Source organism: Felis catus, chromosome D1 (assembly GCF_018350175.1).
Source record: "Felis catus isolate Fca126 chromosome D1, F.catus_Fca126_mat1.0, whole genome shotgun sequence".
NCBI lineage: Eukaryota > Metazoa > Chordata > Mammalia > Carnivora > Felidae > Felis > Felis catus.
In genome coordinates, this window is record NC_058377.1 from 18,973,222 (window position 1) to 18,996,038 (window position 22,817).

The 22,817-nt window shown below is 43.9% G+C and overlaps 1 long non-coding RNA gene across 1 annotated transcript in view; it reads left to right on the forward strand.

Moving 5' to 3' along the window:
* The window catches only part of LOC109491848, a 37,591-nt gene extending 16,956 nt beyond the window's left edge, over positions 1 to 20,635 (forward strand). Inside the window, exons 2-5 of the long non-coding RNA XR_002735988.2 lie at positions 14,053 to 14,126; positions 14,714 to 14,818; positions 15,592 to 15,700; positions 20,504 to 20,635. This is a non-coding gene — a long non-coding RNA (uncharacterized LOC109491848). The remainder of the gene's footprint in view (positions 1 to 14,052; positions 14,127 to 14,713; positions 14,819 to 15,591; positions 15,701 to 20,503) is intronic.
* Positions 20,636 to 22,817: the final 2,182 nt, after the last annotated feature.

Sequence of the window (22,817 nt, forward strand, 5' to 3'; positions counted from 1 at the left end):
GCAAATAAGGGAAGCCAGGATTCTTAACAGAGAGTCATGGTCAGGGTGGTGGAACCGACTTGTAGCCGTGAGTAAAAATCCTGCTCTCCAGATGGGGGAGCAGTGGAGTATAGCGGCTGAAATATGGACTCTGGAGTGGGACTCCTCGGGTTTGAATCCCAGCTCGGTCACAAACTACCCGTGTGAACTTGGACCTGATTTTTGACCCCTCCACTTTTCTGAGTTTAAGTGACTTCCTCATCTGTAAAATAGCATCATAATCGTTGCTAACCGCAGAGAGTGATTGCAAGACTTAAACAAGTTAACGTGGACAGAGCACTTTAAACGCTGCCCAGCTATATTGACGTTCATCGTCATAAGTTAAATTATCCAAATCATTGGTTATCGCTAAAGAATCGCTTGTGTCGGGGTGCCTGGGTGGCTCAGTCGGTTGAGCGTCGGACTCTTAATTTTAGCTCAGGTCTTGATCTCGGGGTCGGGAGATCGAGTCCCAAGTTGGGCTCCACGCTCAGCCTGCTTAAAGTTCTCCCTCGCCCTCTCCCTCTGCCCCTTTCCCACTTGCACATGTGCTCCCCCCCTCAAAAATAAGTAAATAAATAAAAATCCACCTCGAAGGGAATTTTCTATATTTAAAGGAAATCATAGATGTTAAAGACCTGGCGTATATTTGGCACTCAGACCGTTGTATTAGTATGAGCAGTGGTACCTCACCAAAGATCTCAGTGGATTATTTGGGGGAAGTAGAATAAATAAATAATGATGATGAATAAAATGGGAGAATTTCATCAGATGCAGTAACATCGGACACACGGAAAAGGATGCATCCACTTCTATCTCCTGGTATCAATACGTAAGCACGGTGATACGAAGCAAGCTCTTATTTAAATAATTCAGTGTGTGTAAAAAGTCGATACAATCAGGTCTCTACCACGTCTTGTTCTTTCTCACAGCAGGATTTTTTGTTTTGTTCTAGATAATGCCCTAAGCTTCCCGGTGTATTTTGCATGGAGGTAGCCGTGATCTGCAATCTTGAAAAGAGAACAGCTAGATTGTACAAGATGATTTCTTATTATCCTGTTCGTGTCACCTGTTAACTCGAGGCTTGATTCCGCTCCTCCCACAGTGTAGACTCCATGTTATGGTTAGTGGGGAAGGTTGTCAGTTACCTAATAATGATAAAGCTCTGGATAATTTAGGCAGGATAAAAAGCTTGCTCTTTTCTGGATGATCTGGTTAATTATCTGGTTAAATTAGGTTAAAACCTTTTTGTCAGGGGGGCCTCTAATTATCCGGAAAACCAGGTAACTGTGTCCTTTTAAGAGCCTTTAGGCTTGAATTATTCATCGACAGAACCCAGCATCCCGGGAAGACACCCAATTCTTTACCTGCCGTTTTGTGCATGGATTTGGATGGAGACTCTTCGGCTGTTCTATTTACAGCTTCTTGTCGATGCAAAATATTCAAACCATCTCCTTTTTTTTTTTTTTTTTTTTTCCTTCACAAAGGAGAGATCCAACTTTGAGCTGTAAGGATGCTGGTGCTCCACTTGGAAGATCGGTAGCAAATTTTCCCAAGAGACACAAACAAACACATACATAACCGGAATATCAATGAGGTCTTTTTAGAGGAGACACATTAAAATGCAAGGCAGGAGATAATGAGATAAGCAGCAAGTTACAGGTTTCTTAATTCTAGCGTGAAAGGAGGGGGGGCGGGGGAAGAACAGAAAACCCCAGTGAAGTAGCTTAGCACAAGGATCTCCTGGGCTTGATATTGAGCTTGTATGTGTGTGCGTGTTGGGAGGGGTGTTAGGGGGTGTTTTGGCCATCATCTCAGTGACATAAGTGGAAATGGAAAGAATTGTCTTTGAGGTGACAGGAGAGATATTAAAACCATGCAAATCTCTCTTTTTTTTTTTTTAGATCCTGGTTTATGTCTGTGTCCCACCTCTACTAGTATATTTCTTTTTTTTTTTTAATTTTTAAAAAACATTTATTCATTTTTTGAGAGATCGAAACAGGGAGTGGGGGAAGGCCAGAGAGAGAAGGAGACACAGAATCCGAAGCAGACTCCAGGCTCTGAGCTGTCAGCACAGAGCCTGACGCAGGGCTCGAACCTATGAACCTTGAGATCATGACCTGAGCTGAAGTGGGACGCTCAACCGACTGAGCCACCCAGGTGCCCCATCTGCTAGCATATGTCTGAGTCAAATATAGGACATGTCTTCTGGTTATAGCTTGACTCTATCCTGGCTATTCTGGGGGAAAATTGTTACCATTTCTTGAGAACAGACGATGTAGCAGGCATAGCGCTGGCAGCTTTGACCTCATTTACAGCATCCGTACCACAACCCAGCGGGGTGATGTTATTGCCCCTCTGGTGATAGATGGGGAGAGAGGCTTGAGAGTTATTGCTCAAGGCTGGGAATCAGACCCAGGTTACCTGGACTCAAAGCCGGGCTCTTAGCCACAGCGGCATTCAGAGCCTCCAACGTTATGTCCAGGCAAATGGTCTAATTGCCCGGCTTCAGTCTGGCCTAGAAAAGAAGTAGGGCAAGAAGTAGTCTGGGGCTACTTAGTGGAAAGGCAAGAGAGAGAGCCCTTGACTTCTGGCAGAAAATCTGAGCACCAGCCAGCTGGTGGCTTTGGGCAGGTTACTTAACTTCTCTGAGCTGGTTTCCTCACTGGTAAAACTGAGATACGAATACGTATTTTTCAGGGGGTGTTTTGAATCTTAATTGATGTAAATGAAAGCACAGGACTACTTAATTCACGTTAAAAAAAAAAAAAAGTTAGAGAGGGAGGGAGCCAAAACATAAGAGACTCTTAAAAACTGAGAACAAACTGAGGGTTGATGGGGGGTGGGAGGGAGGGGAGGATGGGGGATGGGTATCGAGGAGGGCACCTGTTGGGATGAGCACTGGGCATTGTATGGAAACCAATTTGACAATACATTTCATATTAAAAAAAAGAAAAAAATAATGAATGGAATAGCACAGTATAAAAAAATAAAAAAATAAAGTTACCTCCCAAAATAAATAAATAAATTAAATAAAAATAAAAACCAAACCAATAAACAAAAAACAAGATTGTAAGTCCAGGAGGAAATCAGGCTAAATATTCACATAATTAAAACAAAAATTTTTTTTTAATGTTTATTTATTTTTGAGAGCGCGGGGAGAGGGAGAGGGAGAGGGAGACACAGAGTCCGAAGCAGGCTCCAGGCTCTGAGCTGTCAGCACAGAGCCCGACGCGGGACTCAAACTCCCAAACCGCGAGATCCTGACCTGAGCCAAAGTCGGCCGCTCAACCGTGCCCCTAAACATTGATATAAATTAAAGTTACCTCCTCTTTTCAGTAAATGGTGTTGGGAAAACTGGACAGCCACATGCAAAGGCATGAAACTGGGCCGCTGTCTTACACCATCCACGAAAATTAACATGGATTAAAGACGTCAGTGTAAGACCCGAAACCACAAAACTTCCAGAAGAAAACATAGATGGGTAAGCTCCTTGACATCCATCGTGGCAATAATTTTTTGGATTTGGCAGTAAAAGCCTGGGCAACAAAAGCATAAGTAAACAAGTGGGACCACGTTAAACTAAAAATCTTCTGCACGGCAGAAGAGAACACCAACAAAATGAGAATTTGCAAATCATATATCTGATAAGGGGTTACTACACATAAAACGTATAAAGAACGCAGACAACCCAGTTGCAAAATGCCAAACTATCGGGTTCAAAAACTTAAAACTGCCATGTGATCCAGCAATTCTCCTTCTAGGTATTTATTCAAAGAATGCAAAACCATGGGGGCGCCTGAGTGGCTCAGTCGGTTGAGCGTCCGACTTCGGCTCTGGTCATGATCCGGCAGTTCGTGAGTTCGAGCCCCGCATCGGGCTGTGTGCTGGCAGCTCGGAGCCTGGAGCCTGCTTCGAGATTCTGTGTCTCCCTGTCTCTCTGCCCCTCCCCCTGCTCATGCTCTGTCTCTCTCTGTCTCTCAAAAATGAATCAACGTTAAAAAAAAAGAAAAGAATGCAGAAACACTAACTCGAAGAGATATCTGCATTCCCACAATCATTGCAGCATTATTTATAGCAGCTAAGATATGGAAACCACCTATGTGTTCACCAAGGAATGCATGGATAAAGAAGATGTGATATATGGTACATCTATAATATATACAGTATTACTCCGCCATAAAAAAGAAGAAAATTTTGCTATTTGCAACAAGGATGGTCCTTGATGGTTATCATACTAAGTGAAATAAGTCAAAGACAAATACCATATGAGTTCATATGTTGAATCTAAAAAAGCAACCCCCCAAAACCCAAGCTCATAGATACAGAGAACAGATTGGTGGTTGCCTAGAGGTGGAAGGTGGGGGGGGGGGGTGGATGAAATAAGCGAATGGGGTCAAAAGGTATAAACTTCCAGTTATAAAATAAATAAGTCCTCAGGGTATAACGTGCAGCACGATGACTATAGTTAATAATACCGTGTTGCATATGTGAAAGTTGCTAAGACAGTGTATGTTAAAATTTGTAACTACGTATGGCGACAGATGTCAACGAGACCTATTGTGGTGATCATTTTTGCAATCTCTACAAACGTCGGAACGTTATGTTGCACGCCTGAAACAAATACGATGTTATATGTCGGTTATGTCTTCATAAAAAGAAAGCAGAAAGGTTTACTTCCTCTCTGGGCCCACTGTTACCACCTCAGCCTAGACCCACAATCTCACCTGGACTTTTGCAACATTTTCTATCAACTTCACCTGCCTGTAAGCTTTGTCTCTCTCTCTCTCTCTCTCTCTCTTTTTAATGTTTATTTATTTTTGAGAGAGAGAGACGGAGCGCAAGTGGGGGAGGGGCAGAGAGCAAGATGGAGATATAGAATCCAAAGCAGGCTCCAGGCTTCTAGCTGTCAGCATAGAGCCCAATGTGGGGTTCAAAGCCGATGTCAGATGCTTAACCGACTGAACCACCCACGTGCCCCAAGCTGCTATCAAAGACAGCATTCTGAAATTACGGTATGATATTGTGACTCCCCTACTTAAAATCCTCCAGTGGCACCTCAAAGACTATGGGACCAACCCAAATTCATCACTGCAGTGCAGATATGGGTGTCTCCATGATTTGGTCCCTGCCCCCTTTTAAGCCCCTTTTCCTGACATGCCCGCTGTATTGAGCTGTGGTTTCAAAAATGAATCGTCATCTTTCCTACATTCAGATCTTTGCACACGCCGTGCTCTCTTTTGGGAATGGCTTCCAGCTCAGGTTCATTCACTTCTGCTCCAAACCTTCGCTGATTTTTCTAGCCCAGAGTTGCTACATCCTCCTCTCTGTTGCCATAGCCAGAAACTTCCCAGATCGTGGCAATGGTTTTCTTACATGTATGTCATCTGCTAGATTGAGAGCTGCTTGAACCCAGGCCCAGGAGGATCTGTCTCTGTAGTCCTAGCTACATATCCTTTATTCAAGATGCTTCCTACATATCCTTTATTCAAGAAAGACTTTGGGGTGGGAGTGGACAATGGACCAATTAGGAGAAGGCTGCAGTTGTCCCGGGGAAGAAATGGCAAAGATCTGGACTATGAGGTAGAGGGAGATCTGGGCTTCACCTCTCTCAAAACCCATCCCCTCTGCATTGATTGATCGGTTGGTCAAGTGGGCACGTCCTCTGTTACCTGCCTGTCCACAGATATCTCTTGAAGCACAGCTTCCCCCCCAGAGTGGAGGAGCTGAGGGGCACCTGAGTGGCTCAGTCGATTAAACGTCTGACTCTTGATTTCTGCTTCGGTCATGATCTCACAGTTTGTGAGATTGAGCCCTGAGTCAGGCTCCGTGCTTTCAAAAGAAAAAAAGAGTGGAAGACCTGAACCAGGTCAGTGGCAAGGGGATGGAAAGGGAGGAGTGGGTTCAAGAGGTTTAAGGGATTATTGAAAAGTAGAATTAAGAGAAACAATTGTATGTGAAGGTCAAGGTAGAGAGAAAAATCCAGCACGAATTATCCCAGTGACTCAGGAAGGAAAGCATGATATTTCCACCTTTAACACAATCTATTTGTTATTCAGAAAAAGGGAAAAGTAACTGCTTACGCGTGGGTCATGCCCAAGCCAGTCGGAAGGCTTCAGAACTAACAGGGTAGCAACAGAGGCTGAAAGGTGGTCATGTAGAAACCGGAGGTCTGCAGTAAACTTGTGCTGGGTGAGCTCAGTCCTTCACAAAGGAGGAAGAAGAAGGGGCTTAGAGGGATTTGGGTTTCCTACCAGGGCAGAAAGATTTCTGATCCCGTCATGGCTCGAATGACAGAGTGGTCATTCTGTTATTCTAGTCGGTGTTAAAGTGAGGGTTCCCTCCAAATTCCCTCTGGTTTTCTCTCCAAATATCTGGCAGTTCTGGAAAGGGCAAAACGTATTTCTTTATCACTGTTACGTTTATACTGAGAGCATGTGGCTGTGTCTAAATGGGCGGTGTTTAACAAAGGTTAGTCTTTTATATATTTTTGATCAATCTGATGACTTTAGGGGGATGGTGGAGGAAGCCACTCAGAGGCTGTATTTCACCAACCTCCAAATTCAGTTTGCAGATGAGAGAACGGAACCCCTAAATTTGAATGGACTGCTCCCCAGTAACTGTAGTACCAGAAACACACTTCCCCCACCCCAGCCTTCCTGCGACTCAGCTCTTGTACGTTTTTCATTGTTCCCTGCTCTCCTCCAGCCTTCACAACCAAATGCCTTCAGGATCAGAAAGCTGACACTCCAGAAGGTATGGCAGTTGGGTAAAATGGTTTGAAGTTTTGGCTACCCACCTTGGTTTAGAAGACAGGTCTTGGTTTTAGGAACTGAACACCAATTTCCGCTTCAAGGAAAAAGTCTTCTGTGTCCAGATTTCCTACGCATTGTTAGAGGGTCGAGAGAAAGGCTGTTCGTGTTTTAGACAGAATGGACTTTAAAGCAGTGGTTTCAATGTTGACTATATATTGGAATCACTTCAGCGCTTAAAAATTCCCGATGCCTTGGTCCCACTCCAGAATTCGTAATTTAGTTGGCCTGGGGGTGCGGTGCGGGCCGCCCTGGGGTTTTTGAAATAGCCTCACGTGTTCCCAGTACTAAAACCAAGGCTGAGAACCACTCTCTGGGATGTCTCGGCCTCCGTTAGCTCTAAACAGTTCACAAGAGCTGTTTGTTGGCCTCACCTTGTGCAGGGGGCTGTTGGAGGCCTTGACGCAGAAATCGGAATGAGAACAAAGAGAGAGGAAGTTAAGACATAAGAAAGTATTCAGAATAAAGGTTCCTTATTAACCAAACCCAGTAAAGGAGGGAAAAGATGTTTTCATTTCTGCCAAAGGCCATATGCGAGTGCCTGTGGGGGAAAGCATATCCATAGCTTTGTGACTGAACCAATAATTCATATCTGATTCAGAAGCTGACGTTGTTGGATTATAGCTCTACAGCTGTTCGTAGTCTCAGCCCAGCCTTTCCCAATGGGACTCATTGTAGCAACACATCTCATTTATAGAACTCATATGCAGGGGCCCAGAGACCCCCAAACTGTAAATTAAAACCTTGTGTATATTACTTGGGTGAATTCAATTCCGAGGCATTTTGGCTTCTCCAAATAGGCCATTTTCACTAGAACGTGGAGGGGGCCGGGAACACAATGGAAAGGAAAGAGGTCTTTTGTATTCACCCTTCCTATTTCTGGTTGGGGATCTTGACGCGAAGGTCAGAATGGAAATAACTTCTGATAAAATGCTGAGGCTTTGGTCAGGCGTGGTACTGGCATGCCATGGCGGGGGGGGGGGGGGGGGGGGGGGAGTAGGGTGGGAAAACAAGGGAGCAGGAAAGACAGAAGGATGGAAATTTGGAGCCTGAGCGTTAGACCTAGAAAGTTCCTCGGAGACCACCTTCTGGTAGAAGACCAGCTCAAAAGGTATTTCTTCTTAGAGGCTTCTCTGGACGAGGGCTTTTTTTCCTCCAAGTTGACAGTAGGAAAGGAAACTGAGACCCAGAGAGAGGACATGTCTTGACCAAAGTCACACCATTAATTAGCGGATAAGGTGGCACTAAAAGCTATGTGTCCGGACGCATCATCCAGTGTCCCTCCCTCTTACTAGGTTGCCTTCGTGGTACTTTGGTGGTATTAAAGGAGACCTAAGGAGAGAGTGTTCTAGGTACTATCGCGAAGACGAAGTAAGCCCATGAATCAGAAAAAATGGCCAGGAGTTTCAGGTCAAGAGAATTTTCCAGGCTTGTCCCAGATAAGATACTCCTAGAGCTTGAGGGTGATCCAAAAGTGGGGATAGATGTGGGGGACATTTTAGAGGGTGAACGAACCAGACCAATGACGTACTTACTGGATTTTGAAGAGGAAAAAGGATAGATCGGGCCGGGAGATGATGACTGTCTCATCTCGATGCCCCACAGATCTGCACGTGTCCCTGTCCAGTGCGTTGACTTAAACTACTCAGGTAATGGCTTCTATCATGTAGTTAGTTCTTCTCTATTTAGAGCCAGACGTTTTCGTCTTGTCTTATATTATTAAGGAGTCAAGGACTACCACCATCTCTCTTCTGCTTCCTTGGGTTTCCACTTCCATTGCTGTCCTTGATACTGTTGCTGATGTGCTATTTGGGAAGACCAGGCATTTATACCCCAAACAGGTAAGTCCAGAGACGTTTTCTCCTGCTCTTTCGAACCACCCCCTACTCTACCGTCTGTAACTGAAATTTATTACTTAAGCATTTAAAGGAGAGCTTGCTGTGTACAAAATACCGTGCTGAAGCCCAAGGGCCAAAATGAAAAGCATCGTGGCTATGTCAGGAATTCAGGCAGTGGGAAGACCATGAAAATCGGGGCACCAGAAGTGGCCCTGTGGAGGAAGCAGGTTTGAATCGATGCTGTGCAGGAGGGACATGGAAGGCCTCAGGGCAGGAGAGACAGCTTGAGGACAGACGTGGATCGGGAAATGTTTTCGACATACCGGATGATGGTGGCCGGACCAGTGGCGAAAGCCTTTGGGAAGAAGGAAGTAGGGACCGGATCGCGCCTTGGGCATTGACTTGCTGTCCAGGTGTCGAGGCATAGCAAATGTGTTGGATGGAGCCATTTGCACCTTGTTCTGAACTGTGTCACAACCCACACTTTGCACCAGTGGGATGGCTGGATGAAATTCTACTGCATCCTACGTCCAGCAAAGTGTGCCTGCTGCTTTTTGGTCGGTGAACTGAATGGGTGGGAGGTGAAACCTCTGCACTTGGTCGCATTAGCACCTTGCTCCAAGCAACTCAGATACACTTCACAGCCTCCCCCCCACCCCCACTCCCTTTTGGCCTGTGGCCTCATGCATCCTCATAGATAAAAAGACTTCTAACACGGTCATTGCTAAGTGAATGGTTTCGAAATGAGGCCCATCTTGTGTTTGCTATCTTTGCGTCTGTGTTTCCTACTTGGAATTTCTTGGCCAACCGCAGCCAACCACGCTGTGACCGCCTCACGTCGGAAACACAACTGCTGGGTGACTGACTATATCGTCTTCCTGCGAGACACCCTGCAGTCTTAACAGGCAAGACGAATCTGAATGAGAAGGGGGTGGCGAAGAAGAGTATGAGGGTCTGGGTGGTTTTTGGTTATGGGGCAGCCAAACAATTCCAAGTTAAACTTCTATGGTAATGTTCAGGGACTTCTTCGGAAGCTCACTCTGCCTCTTGATGATGGTGGAGTCTTACCCAGTTGGCCTCAGACAGTAGACCACGGGCTGACGTGGTTTGCGAATTCTATCTCCGCATGTCTCTACCTGGGTCTGGGCAAGGAGCTCAGGTTGGCTGTAGGGACGATAACGTGTTTTTCGTGCCCGACCTACTACTCACCCTCCAAGGCCAGATCGCGAGTTGTTTCTGCCACACAGCCTGTCCCCATCGCTCCAGCTCGCTGAGATCGTCACCTATTTAAAATTCATAAATCTCATTGTCTGTACCTCTCACTTGCAAATAATTGCATATTATCTTGCCAAACCACTTGTCACGTTGTCTCTTCTCTAATGTAATCCTTATGCTGGTACTTACATTGGATATGTTGATGCTTTGTTCCTCCAGATTGGTTGCAAGCTCCGCGCGAGCAAGGGGCAGACCTACTGGTTCATTGTATATATAATCATGTTACTTTGCATTTCTCTGGCACTTTAGAGCTTACGCATCTATTACCTTATTTGCGCCTCACAATAATTCTGTCAGTTTAGAAGAGCCGGTGTCGTTAGTTTCCTCATTTCCCAGACAGGGTAGCCTGGAGTTAAGAAGCATAAAATGTTTCGCCCAAAGTCACACTGTCCCATATTTTCTACGGGACAGGGCGATCGGAGATGCTCAGTCAGTATCATTGATTTATCTGTTCACTAAATCCGGGCTCGGTTCCGCCACCAGTCTGATGTCTTAAGCGATAGGTTCTTGGGAGAGACGACTGGCTGGGAAAATCTCCTGAACTGACTGGCTGAATATGCAACCTTCTGCTTCACCCTCAGTGTTTGAAATGCGTTTGGTAAATCAGGACAACACAGACAGATGATAGCTCCGATTTTTACCATGTGTCCCTCCTCCCTGTTTCCCTCCGGAGGATGTTGCTGAGAATCCCGTTTTGGCTGCTTGCTTTCCCTCTCCTTTTCACGCTGCCTGGAAAGACACAGGTGGGGGTCATGAAACAGTGGGTTTTTACATTCTTCTTTCCAGATGTCATCTATTTAGTTCTTGCAATAATACTTGGCAGCCATATTCGATGTTAGAAGTGTAAAGATTACTTGAAACCATATGACAGAGCGGTTTTTCTTATGGAACCGACTGTTGAAAGAGGCTTTGGTAGAAAAGTGGCACAACAAAAAATGGAATTTGTAAAGGGGGATTTTATACCTTTGACATTTCCAGGAGGAGCCTGTCAACCTGAGAAGGACCAACGTGCATGGTCCTAGGGTCCTAGGGTCCAAGGACCTAGGGCCCTTTCTGCCTCAGTGTGTGCAGCACAGAGGGAATCCGAGCGTGTGTAAATTAGCCGCCCCTTCCTGCCCCCCCCAGCGCCCCCCTCCCTGCTCCCCCCCCCCCCCCCCCCACCGCGTCCCATTCTGTCCTCGGTGTATTCAGACGAAAGTAAAGTTTTCAATTTGTCGGAATTACCTGAGAAGCTGTAAGGATAAATGAGGTGTGAAAGCACTTTGAAAGTGGAGAACTGCTTTGAAGAATCCAGACCCAGTCTAAACAGAACCCCCTGTACTTTATAATCCAAGAAAAAAGCCGACAATGACAATGATTAAAATGAGACTGGGGAAGAGGTAGAGGAGAAGTGGGCTTCGAGGGGGCGTGTCCCTGGGTCAGAGGCAGCTTGGGGGCAGAAAGAAATGCTAAGGAGTTCCAAGATTTGAACCCAACCGTCACTTGCGTGCGCGGCGTAATGGGGATGATTCATCAGATGTCTGTGACTGTGTTTCCTTATCGGTGAAATGGTGATAAGCTTTGTAAACAGAAAGGCGCTATATGAAGGTAAGGGATTACAGTTGTTATTTAGAACAGTATCTTGTGGCTTTGACATGGGCTTTTATGAAGTATGTTGTGGCTTTTAATGTTCCCATGGATGGTCCAGGAACCACAATATCTACAGTAATTAAGCAAAGACTCAGTTATGACCATTAGTTACTGTTTTAGAAAGGGAACTGATGACCTTGAGAAACCGTGCCCCGGCACTCCCTCAAAGACCCTGGCTCTTTCTAGGAAGATCTCTTCTTGACTTCTTGATCCCTGACTTTCCTTCCACCTCTGTGCTTTGGTCCACCCAGTTCTTCAGCCTGGAGGTGGGGTGGGGAGGTTCTGCTATAATCCTGTCCGGTCTGCAGGACTCCCTTGTGTCGTCAGTGGAGACTTTTTGTGAAGTCTTTCTTGGTGAATACCAAATGGTAGTGATTTGGAATCTCTGCAAGGTGCCTGGTCTGGGCCACATGGTAGCCTTCAGGGCCCTGAATCAAGGATTTGGTACGGATTCAGAAAACAATTGGTGGCTGACGATGGGCTTCTCACCAAAGAGATTCAGAAAGGGGTTCTTAATTAATTTGTAGTTTGTCACAACATTAAATCCACCAAAATAGTTCATTCCCCTGAGCATTCTGGCTACTCCAGGCTTCTCAATACAAATCATCTTTAATGTCTCTGGGTATTTTGTTGACTTTAAAAGAAGCAGACGCCCAACTTGGCAAATTTGGAGACTACAAAAAACTTAAAGAAGAAGAGTATAATAATAATAATAATAATACAATATTGAGATACTGTATTCTATTTTTACTGGGTATGAAAGTTTTGAGATTAAATTCTAACATATAATTTTATGACATTTTTCACTTAATAGAATATCAGACGCATTTTCTGTGCCATTAAAAGATTCTAACAGGGGCGCCTGGGTGGCGCAGTCGGTTAAGCGTCCGACTTCAGCCAGGTCACGATCTCGCGGTCCGTGAGTTCGAGCCCCGCGTCAGGCTCTGGGCTGATGGCTCAGAGCCTGGAGCCTGTTTCCGATTCTGTGTCTCCCTCTCTCTCTGCCCCTCCCCCGTTCATGCTCTGTCTCTCCCTGTCCCAAAAATAAATAAACGTTGAAAAAAAAATTTAAAAAATAAAAATAAAAAATTCTAACAAAGTATATTTTTGGTGACTACATAATGTTCCATCATATGGATAGGCCATAATTTACTAAACCATTACCTTCTATTGCTCATTTAGATTAGATCCAATTTTCATTTATCATAAATGATTCATACATGAATATATGTATTTTTTAGTTTTTTTAATGTTTATTTTTGACAGAGAGAGAGAGACAGGCAGAGCATGAGTGGGGGAGGGGCAGAGAGAGAGGGAGACACAGAATGTGAAACAGGCTCTAGGCTCTGAGCTGTCAGCACAGAGCCTGGCGGGGGGCTTGAACTCACGGACCGAGAGATCGTGACCTGAGCCGAAGTCGGACACTCAACTGACTGAGCCACCCAGGCGCCCCTCGTACATGAATATATTTAAAAATATCTTTGTGCTTCACATTTTTCCTTAGGATACATGAATAGAACTAAAATCACTAAGGCACAAACTTTTTTTAAGCCTCTGGGTGCATTTTCCCAAATTATTTTCCAGAAAGACTGAAACAATCACATCTATTTTCATTAATGGGTTTTAGAGTGCCCATTTCATTGTATTTACTCTACATTTTATTACTTCAACTGTCTGGCCAACTTTTTTAGAGGGTGTTTTGGATCAACCGTGGTTTGTTCTGTTTTGAAAGAGAGAGAGAGAGACAGAGAGACAGAGACAGAGAGAGGGAGGGCGAATGGGGGAGGGGCAGAGGGAGAGAGAGAATCCCAAGCAGATTCCTTGCTCAGTGTGGAGCCACTCAGGGCTCGATCCCACGACCCAGGATCATGATCTGAGCTGAGTCAGACGCTCAACGGACAGACCCCTCTGGGCACCCTGGATCAATCTTGTTTTAACACATGATACTTATTTAATGTTAGTCATTTATTTCTGGAAGGTTGTTTTGGTGAAATGATAGATGTCATCTTCTGAATTGATGTGCGGTGCCACTAATACAATCCTGGTGGGTATGACGTTAACTCTAAATAATACAAACCTTAAAGTGGTATGCAAGTATGCCCTTTTGTGCTGGTGGCTCTTATTATTTCCCAAGAAACAATAGAATTGAGGCAACTCACAGATCTAAGAAGATGTCTACTGCAGCAATTTAGGGTGGAAACAGTCTTCGGTAAACACAGCAATGTAAGGACGCGGACTAAAATTGAAGGATAAATCGAGCGCTTATTAAAAATGAGAGAGGAGATTCAAGCCCATTGTGTAACTATATTAGCAATGTTTTTTGCCTGCGGTGAATTAGCAACTCAAAACTGAAGGTGTGCGTGTGTGTGTGTGTGTGTGTGTGTGTGTGCATATACACTATTACATGTGTCTGTATCCATTTATTATTATTACTTGTATTTCTTCTAAAGCTTTTATGTCATTATTTTCTTTTCTTCCAGGTCATAAGGGGACCACTGCCTTCTGAATGAATATGAGTATCTTCATGGAAAAAATATCTTGAGAGGAAAAAAAGGTTACTGAATTTATTATTTTTTAAAATTTTTCTGAAGTTTATTTACTTATTTTTTTTTTTGAGAGAGAGAGAGAGAGAGAATGAGAGAGTGCAGGCAGGAAAGGGGCAGAGAGAGAGGGAGAGAGAGAGAATCCCAAGCAGGCTCCGCACTGCCAGTGCAGAGCCTGATGTGGGGCTTGAACCCACGAACCGGGAGATCATGACCTGAGCCAGAATCAAGAGTCAGACGCTTAACTGACTGAACCACCCAGGTGCCCCCAAACCACTGAATTTATATCAGAAAATCCAGTGGAAGTGATCAGGACAGCAAAGTGGAATCACGGTCCTTAGGAGCAAGAGGGAATTAGAGATAGTATAGTCCAACCCTTCTTTTTATAGATGAGGAAATTGAAGTCTCTTGAAGTTAAAATAATTCATCTAAAGAAAGAGAGCAGGGTGGGTCCAGACATGGGTCTCAAACCCAGGTCTCCCTGTTTCAGGTGTAGTGTATTTTCTACAAAACCACTCTGTCTCTCAACAAGTAATTTTGTTAGCAGATGGTATTGCACGGAGATTTGTGAACTCTTCTTTATATTTGTCACCTCAAGAACTTTGGCTGGGTGTGCGGAATGGAGAACCCTTGGTTCTATTATTTATGGAGACATCACAGAACAGCCGGTTGGAGCTAAGGAAGCACCAAAATAATGTACCAGGTGAGAATCCTCCCTTGTTCTCCGAGATCCTGATGGTGTACCCCAAAAGACATTCTATCACTGGTAATTCTGCGTTGTCATTTGGACTAATCAGAGTGAAATCACGCACTGAATCATTGAGCTTTGTTATATTTAACACAACTGCTACCTTACCTTCTCCAAATGCATCCAGTGTGAATGTTATGAGTAAGGACAAAGATTTTGGATGAAAGGGTTATGGATTCACATGAACATTAGGCATCGGTGGGCTTGTCTCCAGGAAGCTATTTGGACTGAATGACCAAAAGGCTGAGACCTGGTTTCCTGGAGCAAAATGAAGAAGAAAATGACAATAGTTCGCATGATTTAGGGTTGAGGTACTTAATGACACAGCAACATGAGGGCTTTTTGAGGTGGTTTGTTTTGTTTTGTTTTGTTTTTGTTTGTTTTTGCTTCAGTAATCAACATTGACTTCAACAGATTCTTGTTCCGTTTTGGTTACAAATATCTCTGTCGAAATTTTCATTCATAAAGTTAAGTAGACAAAAGCAGGCATGCCGTATTTCTAGCACCATTTCTGTCCCCTGTCCCCATTCCTGACTCTCTGGTCCACTTCCCTGGCTTATCTGAATACGTTTGTATCTCAAGTCTTCCTGGTAGAGACGTGAGCTTTGTTGAGTTTCCATCCTAAGGGGAGAAGAGCAAAGAGGCCACAAAAAACTAATATTTTCCTTTTGTACAACTCGTCTAATTTAATTCCCGATTGCCACCCTCATTTCCATCTTCATTTTTAGGCTAACCAATCAGAAGGCCATGGTCCCCCTTGGCTGCCTGTTTATCCAGACACCGGAAGAATTACTCAAGACCTAACTTTCTTTTTATTGCACTTCTTAGGAGTACCAGGTAATAAATCAATTGGGCAAGGACAGATACAGAAAAGCAATATTTAAAATGACTTATGATGTAAAAGAGATGACTTTGCTATTATGTTTTATCAAAGGCAGCCACTAACAAGCATAATGTAATTCACAATGCTTAAGCAGGGTGACTTTAATTGCAATGGTCATTAAATTCACAGGACCATTAAATGCATTAAAGGAGGGAGCCAGTGAGCTATCATGAATGAAATAAGGCCCCCACTCACCCCACTTCACCCTATTTAACTGGAATTGAACTTAGTCCGGGTCTCTGATATGTCACAACCCTTGACTTCCTCTCCTCCTTTCTCTACAAAGTTGCTGTGGCTGTTTCAGAACAGCTCAAACACAGAAGCATTCAAGGGGAAAGAGAGGCAGACAGAGGTATTATCAAAAGACATCGAAATGTACTAGTGGATTAAATTTTGCCTATTACGTCTTATAGCATTTTCAGGTTTGAAGTCTACTCACATCTAGTTTTGATAAGTTTGTCGTCTTCAGAAGCTGACATAAGAAAAGAACTACTGGCATCAAAAATTTCCGTCTCCCTAGTAATGACAGAAATGTAAACTGAAACGTATCAAATTGATCAAAACTAGAAACCCAATGATTATTCCTATTGGCAGGAAGTGTATAGGGAAGTCGTCACTTTCTCACCTTGTTGTGGGACGTTAAACATGAATAAAAATTTCTGGAAAACTCTTTGGTACTGTGTATCAAAAACCTTAAAAAAGTGTTCTTTTATTTTTTTAAAATTTTTTTTTCAACATTTATTTATTTTTGGGACAGAGAGAGACAGAGCATGAACGGGGGAGGGGCAGAGAGAGAGGGAGACACAGAATCGGAAACAGGCTCCAGGCTCCAAGCCATCAGCCCAGAGCCTGACGCGGGGCTTGAACTCACGGACCGCGAGATCGTGACCTGGCTGAAGTCGGACGCTTAACCGACTGCGCCACCCAGGCGCCCCAAAAGTGTTCTTATATATCGACTCAGAACTTGTGTATCTAGGAAATTATCATCCAAAACGATGAAGATTTAAGTATAAGGAGAAATGTAAAAAGAAATTGGAAATAATGCCCTAATTATCCCACATTAAGAGATTGAGTAAATAAAGTAACAGAGACAATAAATGAATATTATACACAGATTTAAAGCAGTGTCTTAGAAGTGTACTTACTGAGAAGGAAAAGACATTAACAACATAAAGTGATGAAAGGTGTACCACAAAACCTTATGAATGGCATGGACCCATTTTTTAAAAAATGTATTTTTTTTTTGAGAGATAGAAAGAGAGCATGAGTGGGGAAGGGGCAGAGGTAGAGAGAGAGAGTTGGGGGGTGGGGAATCCCAAGGAGGCTCTGGACACAGGGCTCGATCTCACAACCATGAGATCATGACCTGAGCCAAAATCAAAAGTCAGAGGTTTAATGGACTGAACTACCCAGGCACTGCTCTAAGAGCGTATTTTTAACGCATATCTACCTTTACATAGAAAAGAGTGGGGATTTATGTTCGTTTTTCTTTTTTCTCTTCAATTTCATCTTTCAACATTCATATCTTTTCACCCTACTGTTCTGACATATTGGGGGTATTTCAGGGTTGTTTTTACGCAAATGCTCTTTCTCTCTTTTTTCCTGGGTCTTCTAGAACATTGTTCTCAACTTAGAACACTGTCTCTTCTGTCCTCCCTTTGGCACAACCACCTCAAGCTTGGCCCAGGTCTCACGTTAAATATTTTCTACTCCAGAAATCCTTTCTTGACCTCTCAAGTCTGAGCTGGGTTCTCCTTCAACTCCTATTCCTATTCCACAGTATACCTTTTGTATCATTGTAAGGGCCTGTTTACTTGTTTGTATCATCCATTCTTTCTGGGAGGACAGACTGTATCTAGATCCTTATCTATATGTGGTCGTTTCTCTTCAAGATGGCCACCATCAAGTCCTTCCCTTCCTGTATCTGCGTGCCACACCCCCTGTGGAAAAGTGAAGCCTATTCCTTCCCTCACTTTGAATCTGGGTGGGCTTTAATGATTCACTTTGACTAAGAAAATGTGGTAGAAGTGATGTGCAGGGACTTCTAAGGCTTCCAGTTGGGTTTCTTGGAACACTTGCCACGGTGAAGTTAGTCATCTCATAAGGACTACAAATACTGTGAGATAGCCATGTTGTGAAAAATCCAAGCAAAGTGGAGAAGCCTCAGAATATGACACATCCTGTGGGGGAAGGTGGGAGGGGGAATGAGAGAGCAAGATAGAGAAACAGATGTAGAGAGGCAGAGAGAGATAGAGAATGGCCAAGGAGCCCTGAGGTTCTAGACATTTGAGGGAAGATGCCACCTTCGAAGTAAACCCTCCAGCTCACCACGCCAACAAATGCCAAGTGCATCCAGCTCAACCATTCCCAAATCCTTGACTCTCAAAACTCATGAGCAAAATTAAATTGCTGCCGAAGCAACTACATTTTGAGATAGCTTATTGCATAGTAATAGATAACTAACTGTAACATCAGCCTGGCGTGTATTGAGCCTTCCATAAATACCTATTAAAGGAATGCATAATGGGAGTTTTTACTTCATTCCTCATCCCACCCACTTTCTTGTTTCCTTGTCATGTGAATCAACCATCAACCACAACATCTTTTCAGTTTCAAGAGATCTGAAAATGGCAGATTATGGCCAGCTGACCGGAGAATATCTCTGATTTAGCCCAGTTCTGTACAAGTGTCCTAAATTCTTTCTGGCAGAGTAGCTTTTCCATGACAGCCTCTGTCTCATGGAGAAACGAATGCTTATCTGAAAGCCTAGCGCCGGGGTAGAGGGAAACGGACACATGGTACTTGATTTCTAATCTCTGTTTCTAAAACTTCAAATGGTCCCTGGAAGGGTCTATCAGTTCATCTTAGCATTCTCTGAGCTCAGCATTGCCTGTTATTTGGGGAAGAAAAAACATTATGCCCTCCTTTTTGTTCTTATAGCACAGTCTCAGGTTCTTAAGGTTAAGAGTATGGAAGGTCTTCATTTTTGTTTTAAATGAGCTTCTATAAGTTGAGAGGAAAATACCTCCTGGCTCATTATGACGTGGCAGGGAGTGGGGGCGTTGTACTAACATCCTTCACATGAGTGTTTCTTTCCAGTCTGGGCCACACCTAGGTTTTGCTTATGAAGCCGGGGGAGAGCAATTACTGTCAGTGATGTTTCTAAACTAGGTGAAGCATCTGTGTCTGGGATGAATTAGGTGTCCTGGATGGATGGAGTGAAATGCTCTTTAGTGACAAGTGGAGGATTAACTAGATGGTCTGGGCTAACACTTTTTAACGCAAGAATTAAGTGGCACAAAGGGTTTCTTCTTGGTGGGCTGAGAGCATTGAGGATCGTTCCAAATCCTACCATTTTTGATCCCATTATTCCATAGGTATGTCCCTACATTCTAGATCCTCTGAGACCAAAGTAACATAAATGGTGACTAAGCGAATTCATGAGTGGATAAATGAATTCGATACATAGCTTTATTTTTTTATGTGGTAAAATATGCGTAAGATTTAATATTTTAGCCATTTTTAAGTTTATAATTTGGTGGCATTAAGTACATTCACAATGTTGTATAACCATGACCAGTGTCGTATTTCCAGAACTTTCCAACATCACTACAACTTGATTTTTAAAACATCTCTCGTAACTATTCAAAGGCTGTTTATTTATTTTTTCCTATTTCTAGATTCTGAATGTTTGATATAGCCAAATAACTGACTTTGAGCTAAGTGCCTTATTTTCAAAATCCTCCATGGACGAAATCTTTCAGAAACGTGTTCCTTGGACTTCTCAATGTAGTGGTTAGGTCGGTGGTTTTAAATCCTCTGAGAAGAGTTAGCATCCAAAAGCCTAACAACAGCTGGGACACCTGGGGTTTAGTCGAATAAGCAACCGACTCTTGATTTTGGCTCAGGTCACGATCTCACGTTTTGTGGGTTCGAACCCCGCATCAGACTCCGTGCTGGCAATGCAAGCCTGCTTGGGATTCACTCTCTCTCCTCTCGCTGCCCCTCTACCCCTCTCAAAAATAAATAAATACACTTAAAAAAAAATGAAAAGCCTAACAGCTGCAGTTGGCGAGTCATTCAGATCGGTTCCGTACTGGGGGTGAATATTGCTGTCCGATCAGTGCCTATTCTCCTGCTGTCCCTCGCCAATGAACTCTGCACCCCTGGCCACAGGGCGATTGTGGTGATCACGTGGTCCAGGCGGGCCGTTCCTAGTACCTCACTCACAGACCACAGTGATTGGTCCAAGGGATGGGCAAAAGATCCAAAACCATGTTCAGAATTTTTGTCGGGGGATTTTTCAAATTTCGGTTGGGAGAAGAGGGCCTTTATTTACACCTCTGGTTTTAGAGCATTTGGGATACAAAGTTGGAGTAGCCAGCAGCCATAAATGCCAGTCTGTTAGGTAAGATAGTTTGAGAGAATAAATCTAATGTTCGGAGGGAAGCAGAAATGAGAGATGAACAGAGAGACCTTTTAGAACATTTGATCCTTGGTTTAGTTGTCCCTAAGGCCATGTCTGCCCCTGCCTTTTATGCTGTTGGATTATTATTAATCCCCCCCTCTTTTGCTTAAGTTGTTTTGAGTTGTGTTTCTGTCCCTTGTGACCACAAGTCCTGGCCGAAACAGCAGGGTTTAGAATTGTGGACAAACTAGATATTTCAATCAATAATATAGATGGAATCAGTGTTGGTACCCTGTGAGTTTATGGGATAAACCCATGGATAGTGTTTCCCATGTTCATCTACCCACAGGTCCAACCATCAGCCCGTCCAGCTCCGGTCCCATGGGGATCACATACATGTGAGTACAAAGCGACATTTTATTGATTTATTCTTATTTTTTTTAAATTTTATTTGTTTTTAATTTGAGAGAGAGAGAGAGAGAGCAAGCGAGTGTGAGTGGGGGGCAGGCATAGAGGAGAGAGAGAGAGAGAGAGAGAATCCTAAGCACGTTCCACGCTCAGCATGGAGCCCAACACAGGGTTCCATCCCATGACCCTGGGATCATGACCTGAGCTGAAATCAAGAGTCGGACGCTCAACCAACTGAGCCATCCAGGCGCTCCCAAAGCAACACTTTAAGTTGCTATAATGTTTTCTGTCTTCTGAGATCTTCATTGGCCCAAATTGTTAGCACGCCATTGCAGGGAACGGAAGGCACTGCATCCATTTAAGCAGTAAGAGATTTAATACAAGGACTTGGGTGCCTCTGGAATTGTTGGATGTGCTGCAGGATCACACGGTAGGGTGGGCCTCCAGGAATAAAACTGGGCGATTGGTCCACCCAGGGAGTGTCAATCAGAGAGGAATCAGGAGGCTACCCCTGGAATCAGGTAGCCGCTCCAGATGTCTTCATAGTTGTCTCTATGACCCTTAAAGCTGGTGATCAGGAAACTTGATTCTGTTGCAGAATAATCCCAGTCTCCACTGCTGTCCTTTGCTAGTGGCAACAGCAGAATGTAGGAAAATGGATTTCACCTCACTTCCACCTTACGAATCTTGGGGGGGTATCTAAATGCCTATCATGTTAACTGGGTAAAGGAATCTGGGTTTAGAACAGAGGCGGGGTAGGGGCGCCTGGGTGGCTCAGTCGGTCGAGCATCCGACTTCAGCTCGGGTCACGATCTCACTGTTCGTGAGGTGGAGCCCCACGCCGGGCTCTGTGCTGACAGCTCAGAGCCTGGGGCCTGTTTCGGATTCTGTGTCCCCCTCTCTGTCTCCGCCCCTCCCCTGCTCACACTCTGTCTCTGTCTCTCTTTCAAAAGTCAATAAATATTAAAAAAAAGAAAAGAAAAGAAAGAAAAGAAAAGAAAAGAAAAGAAAAGAAAAGAAAAGAAAAGAAAAGAAAAAACACAGTTGGGATAAACCTGCTTTCTGTGCTGGTTAGACCCCACTTTGCATTTAGTTTTGGGGTAGCCCACTTCGCGAGGGGAAGAGATGAATAATGTATTTGGGGATGGCAGACATGATGATGGAGAAACCAGAAACCTTGTTATGGAAGGGGTAACTGGGAATATGTAACTGGGAGAGAGAAGACTCAAGAAGGCTCTCCCAACTTTTGCTAGATATTTGATAGGCTAAGTTCTTCATGGTCCTTAAGGGTAGGATGAAAACTATAGGACAGAGATTTTAATGGACATTAGGAAGACATTTCTGCTAGCTAGAGCTATGGAATGTTCTGGAGTTTTCCAACTCCAGAAGTACCCAACCATTATTGACACGACAAGGGAGCAGGGATGTTGTGGAAAAGATTGTATTTTTAGATGTTAGAGGTTTGAATATGTTTTCATTATGAAGTTGGTTAATTTTGGCAAAGTTCTTCCATTTCCTCAATTTTCCTGGGTAACTGGGTCTATATTGATGCTGGGTTTAGAAAGAAATGAGGTTGAACACAGCTTCTCTTTCAGGACCCAAACGAAGAGCTTATGAAGGCGGGTGGCTATGAGGAACTCAGAAGAGAGGCAGAACATGGTTGAAATAACACCATCAGGGGTTAGAGAGGAATAAGAAATAGCAGTACCTTCCCCCCAAAATATTTTAGGAATATATCCTATGGGGCATTTGGGCAAGATTGGGGTTTGACTGAGGGCTGTAATGGGGTTTGTTATAAATAATCGTTACTGAATATTGAGATATATATCATTTAATACAACGTCTTTTTTGAGAGCCCTTTGATTTTCACATGAGGACAATGAAGCCTGCAGAGGCTACATGACTTGTCCAAGGATACTGAGTTACAAAGGGGCAGAGCCAGGGTTTGAACCCTAGAGCTCATGCTCATGTACTTCATGACAACGTGTTCCTCGTCCACGTTGGCAAAGAATAAAAATCCAGCTGATAGTGGAGCCTGGGCTGTTAATAATCTGATCTACACAGCAGGGCCAAGAGTGGCAGGAAAGACAAATACCAGAATCACATGGGCAATGAACCACCCATATTTCCTTCCATAATAGGGATAAGACCGTCAGGTCTACACAGAGCCAAGGAATGCTATTTTTGAGACATCTTTAATAACTTATTTCAGCTCCATTTATTCTAGTCACAGTTGTTCATCCATAAACTAGAAA